The sequence below is a fragment of the Parambassis ranga genome, chromosome 22 (genome assembly GCF_900634625.1).
Source record: "Parambassis ranga chromosome 22, fParRan2.1, whole genome shotgun sequence".
NCBI lineage: Eukaryota > Metazoa > Chordata > Actinopteri > Ambassidae > Parambassis > Parambassis ranga.
Genome location: NC_041042.1, coordinates 19,339,062 through 19,352,239, shown reverse-complemented (window position 1 = coordinate 19,352,239; position 13,178 = coordinate 19,339,062). Strand labels below are relative to the sequence as shown.

The 13,178-nt window shown below is 40.0% G+C and overlaps 1 long non-coding RNA gene across 1 annotated transcript; it reads right to left on the bottom strand.

Annotated features, from left to right (window-relative positions):
* Window positions 1–9,115: 9,115 nt before the first annotated feature.
* On the bottom strand, window positions 9,116–11,493 carry LOC114427026 (uncharacterized). The gene is made up of 7 exons (XR_003669417.1): window positions 11,450–11,493; window positions 10,862–10,929; window positions 10,743–10,786; window positions 10,546–10,596; window positions 10,358–10,453; window positions 9,708–9,824; window positions 9,116–9,332 (listed from the first exon to the last, which is right to left on the bottom strand). It is a non-coding gene; the product is annotated as an uncharacterized LOC114427026 (long non-coding RNA).
* Between the last annotated feature and the right edge of the window lie 1,685 nt (window positions 11,494–13,178).

Sequence of the window (13,178 nt, the reverse complement as noted above, 5' to 3'; positions counted from 1 at the left end):
AAATGTTTGAAATATAAAGTAAGTGAAGTAAGTACAAAATAAAAAAAAAATAATTTGTACATGTTTTGTCAAAGCTGATAATCAGTTACTAAAAACTGGTGCTTTTTTGACCCCATGATTATTATGAGACGTATTATTAAGGTTAAGATTACGATTAATTAATATTATTATTAATCCCCATGGGGAAATTAAGCTTTAGTAGCAGCATGACAAAGAACAATAAATACAATATATACAATCAAATATATACACATACACGCACCTAGTAGCAGAATATATGACAAGATGACATACCATCTTTATATCCATGCATCTACTGTAACAATGACAGTGTACGTGAGGGGGCGTTCCCCCTCGAAGGTCTGTATTTCTGGCCATCTACTCACAATAGTGCTCTCTGGGGATCACAGAACTGTTAACATTTTATTACCAGACCACAGAGGCCATGGTGATAAATTCCATTCCATCAGCTTATGCTTTAACACTTTGGTTCCCTGACGTCTTTTTAAAGGCACTGCTCAATGGAGAGTATATGAAGTGCATCCGCATATAAAATGTCACTATTAAAAATGTCCATAAAGAGTGTGCTCCTACACTCCTTCCAGCTGACATCCTTTCTTTATTTCTCTGACTTTTATACTTTTCCCCCATCATGCCTGAGTGAGGTGAAAAATAAAAGATAATAGTGTCTTGCTCCTGGGATGGAAGAGAGAGGAAGTGGAATGACGAGTGTAGCTGTCTACTGAGCCGGTTGATTGGCTGATGAGGCCATGCAAAGGTTCCTGGGGAAGAGATGAGGAGAGTTAAAGGTAACTGTTCACTTCACACCGCTGGTCAGAACACACTGTTTTTGATAATGTGATTGGATATGTTTAGTTTCCATCAGAGGAAATCAGGGACTGGACATTGCTGTGAGGGCTCAGCAGGGTAGACTGTATGTGCCATTGACAGTGAAAACTATGGATAAAGCTTCAGTTTGTTACTGAAGAGTTGTTTGCAGGCTCAGTGGGAGGCTCTGAGATGCTCCGACCACCGCCATGTTGGCAGCGTCACAGTCCACCCAAACTCCAAATACAGACAAAGAGGGGGGGCACGAGCAGAGTTGAGGAGGTTGGGCGATCGCAGAAGCCAGAAACTCGCGCTGTGAAACGGCAACCGCCTGTCACTCAAAACTGTAACACCCATAATTATATGTAATTTTAAGTTAGAATATAATTAAAATGGGTGCGTTATAAAAAATAAAAAATCACTCCCTGTACACTAGAAGAGAACTTATTATTTCAGACCAGAATGTTTTTTGTACCAGGCTGTAAACATGTTTATTTCTGCTGTTGGCCATTTTAACATGGGAGTCTATGGGAAATTGCTTCTGAAGACAGCCCTCAGCGGTTGTGGCATGAACTACAAGTTCTGACACTTCCACATGGGCTTCAAGTCTGAGCCCCGAAGGTTGCTGCTTGGTCTGTACATGCATGTCATTTTTACAACAAGAGAGCCTTCCATATTCTTCCTTTTTTCTGCTCTGTCTATATATAGCCCAATGATTTACTAATAAATGTTTGTGGTAGCAGCTGTCCCTGCCCAGCGCTAGGCAGCTCTGCCCCGCCCTCCTAGCCAGTCTCTTACTCCTGCAAAGGACAGAAAATGGCCCAGGTGGTGAGAATGGCTCAGGGGATTGTAGGAAGTCCTTTCCTAGATCTGGACTCACTATATGCTGACCGGATCCAGAGGAAGGCCAGGTGTATTTCTGCAGAGGACAGACTGTTTGTGCCTCTTCCTTCTAGGAAGAAGTATAGAATCATAAAGAATCATACAAGCAGACTGAGACACAGAGTTGTGAAATCAATCACTCCCCCTGCTCACACATACACACACCTCCCCCCTATAGACACTCCCTGCAGACACGCTTACACACAGTGATAAAGTCTGTGCTATGCACCATGCTGCACACCAAAATACCTCTATTTTAGAGGTATTTGTTTAATTCAAAATTTTGCCCTTTTCATCATTGTCCCTCTTGATGGTGTTGCAGGCAGCCACCATCTCCCCAACTCCAGCTTCCACCAGTCGACACAAGTCTCCTCACTAGAGGCAGCTGGGGTGAGCCTCCTGCATAGCACTCTGCCAGGATCTTGCCCAAGCAGCAACCTCTGTCACTCAGATATAAAGCCACTGTGGAAGTGCAGTTAAGCCCACAGCCCCTTCTTTGCCCGTTGTTGGAGTTTTGGTGGACTGTGACAGTGTCGGTGTGGTGATGGTCAAAGCACCAGGAGCTTCCTTCCAAGCCTCAACACAACGTTTCAGAAACAGGTGACATCACAGCAGCTTTGTCCATAGTTTTTACTGTGAATGCCTGTATCATCAGATTCTGGCCAAATCACTGTTACCTAATGATTTTTTGTATCACTTTTGTGTGACAATGTCTTTTCTGATTGAAATATAGTGCATATATGGATAGATTTTCCTTTTATTCTTTTTTTCCATTTGGGGTTGTCATCTAGTAGCAAATTAGTAATACAAACAAATACAATATTTCATACTACTGAGGCCTTACAGTAGTTGATGTAGATGATGTAGATGATGTAGATGTGTTAATTATTAACTTAATTGTGCGTTGTCTATTAGCCAGATAAGATTGATCGTTCTTTTATGTTATTATCCTTTACTGTGAAACAGCGAGTGAATATAGTACATTTAAGTTATTATGTTTTTTAAAACATAACATTTCCTTTATATCTTTCGTTTTGCTTTTACAACAAAACGTAAAAAAGTGTTTGTCAATTCATCCATGACATCGGATGATTGCCCATGAATAAAGTTGGCAAGCAGCCTGGTAGCTGATGTTATGACAAGCCCCTTTCAGCCTCAATGAAATGCGTACAGTCAGTTCCAACTATCTGAGAAATATTGCAGCTCTATCTCATCACCCTGTCATCCCATGCTCCCATCAACGCCAGCTTTCCTGGGCGATGTTTCATCGGCAAGGTGAGAACATCGTACACCCAGGACCAGAAGTGATGATCAGACAGAAGTGAGGCACCTCGCATTCCTGCTGCAAAGCCTTCTATGGATTGCAGCTTCCATTTGCCACGGTGTCCCTCAGCTCGGTAAAGCATCTGTCTCAATCAATGAGGCCAATAACCACAGGCTCCAGACAGCTTGTCTGTCTGCCACTTGTGTTGTCTCTGACATTCACTCTGCCTCGCCGTCTGAAGTTACCAGCCGCTGAAAGCTCCCACTCAGCAGCAGGTCAGCCAGCAGAAATCACTGCGGGCACAAAACATCTCCACACAATGCAATTATGTGGAGCAAACACACACACACACACTCCTCTCATGGAAACAATAGCTTAACAAGTGTGTAAGTCCAATACGTGTGCTGATTAGTGGAAATTGCTTGAAGCAGAATGATGATTTGACAGAGTGTTACAATATTGACAATATAAAGCTTCCAGTCAAATTCATAATTAAACTGTAAATAAAATATTAAAAGGATTTTACCTGGAGGATCTCCAATAGCAGAGAGGTAATTAATTTTTTAGCGTGTAGAAAACAGTGTAAGACCGATGAGGGAACCACATAAGAGCTGAAAACGGCAGCCTTGACAGTGATTTGTGTTCAACCAGAACCCGTCATCAGCTCACAGAGCGTGCATGGAACAGACTGAGCATTGAATCAGATGCCAACTTTGGGAGCCCATGACATCTATTAGGCAGACAAGATGGAAGACAGTAAGCTACTGAGTGGAAGAGCAAAGATAAACTCCACTATTCTGGCAGAAACCTTCCCATCGCTTTTGCAGCTTTGAGTGCACAGCCAGGGGAAGGAGGGGACCAGAGGTGAGGAGACGTCAATGTAAGTACATCTTCTCTCCACTGAGGTGAAGTAAATGATTTTCTGGTAATCCCCTGAAAAAGATAGAAAAAAAGGAGGTATAGCAAGACCACTGCAGTGTGACTCACAGCACAGGCTGGTGAATATGTAACACATCAGAGATCTGTTTAACAACGTAAAGCTGACTTGTCACATGCTTAGTTTTTGCCAACAAAACTAGTTATTTGGCTGTAAATATGTGGATAAAGCTCAATTGGGTGCCTCTGACCAGTGCCATGTTGGCAGTGCCAATGTTCACCTAAATGCAGATCAATCCAAATCAGAGATGGGGACTCAGGTCTGTGACTTGGACTCAAGTAACACATACAATATATACAGTAACCTAAGACTTGACCTAAGACTACAAGTTTAGGACTCTTTAGGACTCTGTGCGACAGTTTGTTTCCCGTTTTCTTCTTCTGGTATAGGTGCATCAGAAAGACGAAACAAAGGCTGCCCCCTACTGGTTGTATGCAAATTTAGCATTATTAGTGTAGGTGACTGCAAACATGCAGCAATGCAATTCAGTGTCATGACCAGGGGTCTCAAACTTGTAGCCAGCGGGCCATTTTGTGAACCCCCACTTGACATCAAAGTTTAGTGTTAGTGCTTTTTTCTCTCACACACTTATTTGCTGAGGCTTGTCCTGTGCGTTTTATTATTATTAATTGCCCGTCAGTATTTCTCTGATGTTTAGTTTGGGATTTTTTTGAGAAGTAGCAGCCTCAGTTCTGCTCAGCGTGTCGTTTCTGTCTCTACATGCTCGCGCATTTCTCTGCTGCTCTCCGTACTGTGGACAGAGGAGTTCCGCCCCAACACACACACACAGGCGTGCGCACACACATGTGAGCACACTCCCACCAGCACACAGAGTGCGTGCATTTAAACTGTGTCAAGCGACACGCTATCTGTTGGAAAGTTATTAGCAGCCTAGCCATGCTGGTATGTTGACGGTTGTTTATTTTCAGGTGCTGCGTGATCTCTGTGCACATGTAGCAGTGCTCCGTTAGAATATAGTCCCAAAATAGATCAAACTAGGAGACTGCCGCGTGTTAATCAGCATTTCCATTTGTGCTCATTGTGAATACGCAGCTCACATAAAGTGCTTGGAGTTTCTTTCTTTCTTTTTAATCAGGATGCTAGTTGAACACATGTTCTCAGTAGCTGCCCTCACTGTAAACAAGCTGCGCACACGCCTGACTCCTGGACATGTGTCTGTATGAGGAGCGACAACACATCAGACAGCAATGTTTATGTTTCAGGAGAGGTGACTGTTCTAAAGAAGGCCCAGTAATTTTACTGTCACCTTTTTCAGATTAAAGGAGATTATAGGTGCTGCTACTAATGTTTTTACTTGTTTTTAATAGCCCACTAGGTTAATAAAAGATTTTGTTTAGCTTTCTATTCAGGATTTATTTTATGTTCCTTATGTTTAACATGCAACAGCCAGTGAACAAATTATTTTCATGTTAAAGCAGCTTGACATATTTGATTTAATTTCTATTCACAATAGATTTTGTTATTCTAGCCTACATAAATGTCACTGTCTGTACTGTATCCCCAATGGTACAGCAAATCACTCATTAAGGAATATGACATGCAATTTTTATTTAGTAAACAATGTTTAGCTTTTAATCTTAGTGACACTGATTTTAGGCCCAGGAAAATAGCCGCTTATCAATTAAACATTAATCGATCGATAAGGTCATTCAACTAATGATTAATGAATTAATCGATAATTTGCATCCCTATTCTGACTTGTTATTAATAAAGATTGAGAAGATTGGACCAGTTTGAAACCCTTTTTTTTGTGGAAAACTTAATGCGGCCCAGCCTCACCCAGACTCCCCGCGGCCCCCCAGGTAAGTTGAGTTTGAGACCCCTGGTCATGACGTTACTGTGGCGAGCATCCAGTTAAAAACTGTGGTCAGGTTGAGTGACAGCACGTAAGGTGTGCAACAGAACAACAAATCAAAGACACTGGATCAATAGGTCACTCAGCTATCTAATGTTAGCTTGTACTAACAACTAGCTTTGTAGTTATGAGATGTTGAATTGCTTATTGGTATTATTAAGTATTTTAAACTGAAAATATCCAGACATCACTTTTCATGGTCATTTGTTGTGGAGTTTATTCTTATGGCTGCAGTGCTGCTGATCTCCATCAGTTAGTGGAGAGGGGGGATTTCAATGACCTGTTAAACTGTTTGTGTACCTTGCAGCCACCAAACCTGGAGGTTAGGCTGTAGTTGAAAATGCTTCTGTAGTAGGTTGTGCGGTGTGTGGTGGGGAGGCCTCATAGACAGTTTATAACTATGGCTGGTGTTGGATTCTTGCAGGAGGAGCAGTGGTTTTAGTTGTTTTTTTCTTTCAGGCACATCTGGGACTACTGCTACAGTGGAGCAGGCAATCAGAGCTGAGTGGTTCCACCTGTGCCATTCCTCCTCCTGCTTCTGCTAGTCTGATCATCGACTCACATTGGACCTATGCTGCACTCACTAGTCGCTAGTTCTTCAGTTACCTCCATGCGGTAATATTGAACCAGACTTTTGAACTGATGAACTTCTAACCTAATTCTAATTTCCATTCAGACCCTGGCTCTGGCTTCCTTCTGTAGCAGTGACTCCCTCCCTTGGTGTGCTTCATCCTACCTGCCTTGATCTCCTTTTGTATATTCTCATTATCTATTTTTCTGTAATAAATCCACGTTGATTGTGATTCCTGTGTTTGGACCCTCCTTTTAAAACAGCTCTCAGCCATTCCTGAAACGACACTTTCTTCAATCTTACAACCTAACAGATGGAGTGAATGTGACCTTGTTGTTATACTTTTGGAGCCAGCTTTTTTTTTTCCTTCTGTTGTAGTGGTAGTGGTGAAGGTCAGGTCATTGGATGATAGTGTATAATCCAAGCAAATGAATCTGACCTCTACATAGGACCCCAGTCACTTTTTGGTCCACCACACTGCAAGCCGGTTCACCGCCTTCCTGGTGTATCATAATGCTGACCCTGGTTGTATAGTCATGGGTTGCGCAAGAAGAACACAAGGGGGCTTAGGACGCAACCTTGGGGTGCACCCACATTCAATGTGATGGATCTTGATGTTTGACTGTTAAGCCCTTGGGTCACAAAGTTGAGGACCACATTGCAGATGTCCTTATCCCTTATTAACAGGTTTTTCCACAACCAATGACTTGTGAAATGAAAAAAAATAAAATGAAAAGCCCAGCTAATATCAGGGTAGACAATCCATCCATAGGTCATCTTTCTCAGTGCCACAGTGTGAGATGGAAACACATCCTCTGTAGATGGGTTGGCTTGTGAGGGGTCCAGGTTCCTAATGTGCTAAATGACCAGCTGCTTGAAGCATTTATTTATTATTAGTGTGTAGGGTGGAGGTCTTTTAGGCTTCTTTGGGACTAGAATGCTTGCTAGTACAGCTTGGATGTTATACACACATATATACAATTAACTATTGAGTGCTCAAAACGAGGTAGGAAGAAGAAAATCTTACTAAATCCCTTGTCAACATTGTTGTTATATGTCAGAATTGTAATCCACCAAGTTAGATATTGAGGTTGTTTTTTTTAAGTAAACTTCTTGATCATTATTCCTTTACATCTGGTGAATAACATGACAGCATGTGTATTTATAGGTGGTGCATTTAAAACAGACAGCATTATATATAGTCAAACAGCCTGAGCAAATATCAATAAAGAGTAGTAAAAGCTGGTGAGACCCGGGCTTCACACTCAAGCAATTAGCTAAGTGCAAAACAAGGCCGTCCTGGCACTCTTGAGCTGTTGGCCACTGGATGAAAGGAAACACTCTCACATAACACTGTGATCGATATGTGTGTTCTCTGCTGGGCCCTGTCCCACAGCAATTATCACACACACACATCCACATATCCACACCGAATACACACACCGCACGCACAGGGACATTACTGTTTGGGTCGAAGTACATTTGACCCACACTCCTGCAAAGTCAAATCAAACATCAACTCCAGCCTGAGCCACTGTCACCGCAGACACACTACACACACACAGTGACAAGAAAAAGTTAAGATTACAGTAGCTGAATAAATAACAAGCAAGTGAGCCAGCTTCTATAAACTGAGTATAATTGTTGGCATAAAGCCTCTGAGCTGTATATGAAATATGCTTATTTGCAGTCTTTCTGGGAGTGAGATGTAAAGATCAATATCAGTCTCATTTCATTTCATTGGTTTATTGGTTTTAGCGCAGGCTAAAGCGTGCACAGACCATTTGACATCTGTATAAAAAGATTCAGTGAATGAATCTATTAAGGATGAGTTACTGCTGTTATGATAATACACTCATTTAACAATCTCCTCTTAAAAACAAAGTGTCTAATGTGTGTGTGTGTAGGAGCATGTCTGTTTCCAAGCTGAGGACACAGTGTGCCGTGTTCATCAATCATGCTTTTAAAAGCCATTACTGTCTGTCAGTGTAACCTCATGGGAACATGTAGGATGGAAGACTCAGACACTCAAGGCTGAACATCCAACTTCAGCAAACATGCTTTTGTTCAAGTGTGCGTATGTGTGTGTGGTTTTTTTGTTGTAGCCTTTATAAAAATATAATTTCCTACACTGTCTGACAGATGCATGAACTCACTGGGTCATCATCTGTGCAAGCTATACAGATTAATAAATTGCATAGAAAAACATAATAACATAGCCTCAGCCAAGGTCTAACTGACCATCATCTACACTGTAAAAAAAAATCTGTGTATTTTACGGTAAAATACCAGCAGCTGTGGTTGCCAGAATTTTACCGTGAAAAATAAGATGTGGACGTATAACAGATTACAGTATGACTTTTTGATAACCGTACATTTTACAGTAAAAGAATGTTGTGTATTTACAGTAAATTACAGTGAATTATAAAGATGTACTGTAAACCTGTTTACGGCAGTTTACCTTAAAGTTACCAACCATCATGTAAATCTGGTTACAGTTATTTTCACTAAAAATAACGGAAATTTGCATTAAAAAATACACACTCCTGTAGACCTAATTACAACATATCTCAGTAATAAAGCAGGACACCTGTAAATTATATTACGGCACTTTATTTAAAAAGTTCAGCTTTACGGTAAATTACCGGCAGCTGTGGTTGCCGGGATTTTACCGTAACAAATACATTGTGATGTATATCGAATTACATAGGAATTACGTTAATTTTACAGCATAAGTTAAGCTGACTCAATAAAAACATTTTCAGCATGCTCACATAGCAGTGCCACAAAAATCTTGTAAAAAAAAAAAAAAAAAAATAGACCACTTGCCCATCAAGAGTGTGAAGAGTAATCAGTCCAAACCTCACTCAACAAGCCAGTGTCAAACAGTCAAAATGTCTGGAATCTGGAACCTGTGCATTGTCTCCACTTCTGCTCAGACTACTTGGATGTTGTCACTCAGGTACAACCCTCTCTGCACACACAAAAAAGAGAAAAACAATGCTTTAATAATAGTCCATTCATAGTGACACAGCCTTCTAGTTCAACTGAGCTCCATGTTAGTTGGACAATTTTATGATAAAATAAAGTATGGAGGTAGAAACGTACCCACATCTACACTAAGGTAATATCAGTGTTCCATATATGAAATGTAAAGGTGAAAATCATGTGTAATACCCACATATACCAAAGCAACAAACGTTTTACAACTGACAAAAATAGCAGACCTTGAAGCATAACATTGTTTTTTGAATTGTCTTGTCTCATATATGTTGGTGGGCTTGTAATCAGCCTTTTCACCTGAAACAGATCAAGGTTTGAGACATTTTATCCACCTAGTGGTGCTCACCTGTATTTGCAGTTGACAGACTGTTGTCTGAACCATTGTGTCTTGACGTGACTGGCGAGCTGTTGGGTCATTTCAGCTTGAAAATCCAAGCTCTTGGCCAGGTGGCGCTGTCAGCTCCTACAGAGAGCAAAAACAGATTAAGGTTAGTGTCTTTTCATAGATTGACACAACCTTTAATTCAACTGAATTTAAATTAGTTTAATAGTAGAGCATCTTTGGCCATCAGAACGGTCTCTGGGTGCTTTAGAGCACAAGGAAGCACTTAAAGGCAAACTGGCAGGAAACAATGATAAATGGAGCCAGTGTTCTTTTCCTAGGTCATATTTGGGCAAAATATTTGGCAAACATAGTATAACAAGAAACAAGTTCCTTTACCATCATAAAATATTGTAAATATTTACTATTTATTTAATTATTTTAGTATTTTAAGTAATGTATGGTAAAAAGAAAACCCACAGAAGATCAGAAGATTTCAAAGCAAAGCCTCCTTCCAATAATGAAAACCTCAAAATAAAGACCGGAGATCTAGGCCCTGTGATGGACTAGCATCCTGTTCATTGATAGACTCCAGGAGATCTTCATCTGTGGTTGTATTTACCCATGAACACTCAGTATAACCAGATGATTCAGATTTAAGACGGAGGACTTACTTTCAACAGGATTGTGTTATAGTAGCTTCTCCTTGATTTCCTTGCAGCTTGTACCCTCTGATGAACATGAATCCCTCTCCTCCATCTCTGCTGATGCTGTCATAGGACACAGAAAAACACACACACAAATAATTTATACCAAAAATGTAAAACACAGCTTGATACATTTAAATGAATTTGAATCTCACCTCATTCCTTGGTGTCACGTGGGGCCTGCAAGTGGTTTTTAACTGTAATACCTGAAATGTAAGAGAGAAGACTCCTAAATATTAGCAACACCACGAGTCAATCTGAAAAATAAAACCTTATTTAGTATCTGAAGCTACTGAGGTTTAGTTAAGCTAGCTTCAGACAGTCACAGACAGTCGCATCTTGTTTTACTTACTCTCAACTTTTGTGCCCTTCTCTGGATTTAGCAGGAAGAAGTACCTGTGTGGAAACAAGAATTCTTGTTCAACAATTGCAAACTGATTAGTTGTAAAGGAGAAGAAAGTGTTTGTTTACCTCTTAAGGAACTCCAGTGTGGAGGCCAGGGCCACAGGATGGTGGATCCTGAAGGTGTAGTAACTGCCCTGCAGTTTAAAAATAGAATAAACTTACAATTCTATGAAAAAGGTCTCTTAAGTTTCCTGACATATATATATCCAGTGGAATGAACCTGTTTCTCTGCTGTAACACTTGAGAACTGTGTCCGTGATTCTCTGTACATGTCGCTTATACCGCTGTCTGCAAAAGCTGTGTTTCCTTGTTATGTGGGAAGTAAATGAGGATTTCACTTTAAACATGCGTGTGCACCCTCTCATGGAACAAGTCACCTTATGTTGTTTCAAGTGCGCTGTTACATCTGACGGACTCCGGCGCTCACACAACTGTATCGCGCATTTATAAGCATTTCCAGCGGACTCAACAGCAGCTGGGGCACGTACAGCATTTCAGCTAACTAAGCTAAAAACAAAATGCCGCACATAAGACAGTCAGTCAGTTCTTCTAACTTTCGCTTCCTAACCGTGAGCAAGTCTTATTTTAGGAACAGAGAGGAGCTTCCTTCGTAACTATTACTCTCAAACACAGCGTAAATTCAAGTATACTTACAGACAGCGGCATTAACGTTGGCTCCAGTACCGCAAACGTTGTCAGGAGTCAAAGCGCAAAGTCCTTAAAACCAGAGCTCAGACTCTGGCGCGCAGCTGTGGCGCTAAGGTTCAAATTCAAAAAGTTCCGTGACGTCTCCACCTGCCTCTGTTCCTCCACAGGCTCCGAACCGTTTTCTCCGTGCATTTGACGTGTAGTAACGTATAAGCGCCCCCTTTTGGTGTGGAGTTTGAGTTGCAGTATTTGATCTGGGATTAGAGCTTCAGTATATTTAAATAAGCATATTAAACAATTAATAAATGACAATATATATTGGAAGTATATAATAAATGAATAATATAGTCAAATGTTTTAAGTAAAAAAATAAACATTTGTGTTTAAGATGATAACTTTACTAAGCAAGCATCTATAAACTAGATGATTGCTTAGTAAAGTTATCATCTTAAACACAAATGTTTATTTTTTTACTTAAAACACTTAGTGAATAACAATAACTTTGCAGCTATTTGTGCATCTTTGTAAGTGCCTCCCATTAACACAATCATTGACACAATTACTGCAACTATTAAAAGCCTTACACAAGCATAATGCAACCTGGCAAATTCAAATGATTGTTACAGTGTTTCCAGAAAAAAAATCCATTACACTATACTGTAAGTATAACACTCTTGTATTTTTTTACAAACACATAACATATTTTAACATCTCATTTTGTACAAATGAAGATATGTTTTTGAATGGTTTTGTTCCGTAAATTTAAAAGTGAGTAACAAAAAAATCTGTCATTTCCTCTGAATATCACTGCAAATTTTACGGCAATGGCCTCTTTGTGACAGCAAAGTCACAGTAGGTAGTCACAGTATTTCCCAGTTATTTTTATCAGAATATTGTATTTTTACAGTAAAGTTGTGCTTTTTTAATATATATTGTCCGTAAAAATCGAAGTTATATACTGTTTTTTGATTTAGAGTAATTCCATGTGTTTTCAACGGTGATATACTATTTTTAATTTTACGGTCTTTTACTGTCACCATTTGACATTTTTTTACCGTAATTTATACAGTTTTTTTAACAGTGTACTATCATCTTCTACTATGAACAGCAGGGATGTTTCTAGAGTCTGTTGGAACCCTAGGCAACAAATCATGATCATGTTTACTTTCGTAATGCTGCCCTAAACTAAATTGACCGGTGAAGAAGTGTTAACCCTGTAAGCAACTAGCCTGTGGAGCTGCCTGGACACATCTGCTAGCTATTAAGCTAATATTAACTGACTCCATAAACAAAACAATGTGGTGCTATTTGAAGTTACGTTGTTCAAGTGTCTTTCATGCCAGTCAAGGCTAGTCTAGCATTATATGGTTGTTTACCATTATATTTAATCATCATAATCTGGTCTACTTACCACTGGCATGTTTTTTAACCTCTTTTAGCCAGGTTAAAACCCTTCTAACTCTGGTCTCAGTAGTCCTTGCTTTCTTGCCCAGCAGATTGGACACACCTGCTTCTTATCAGCATCACTATAGGAAGCCTGATCTCCCAGTTCATCCTTACTATTTTGTCCTGTCACTCCGCAGTCAATCTATTTTTCATACCGATGCACCTTAGTTATTAAAACATTATTGTGAGTTATGCTTTCAACTTTTTCCAAACCTTATCTTTAGCCTCCTTGTTTATTATAACTGCATGTTTGCAGTCACCATCCTTCCTCAGTGTTCAGATTATCATC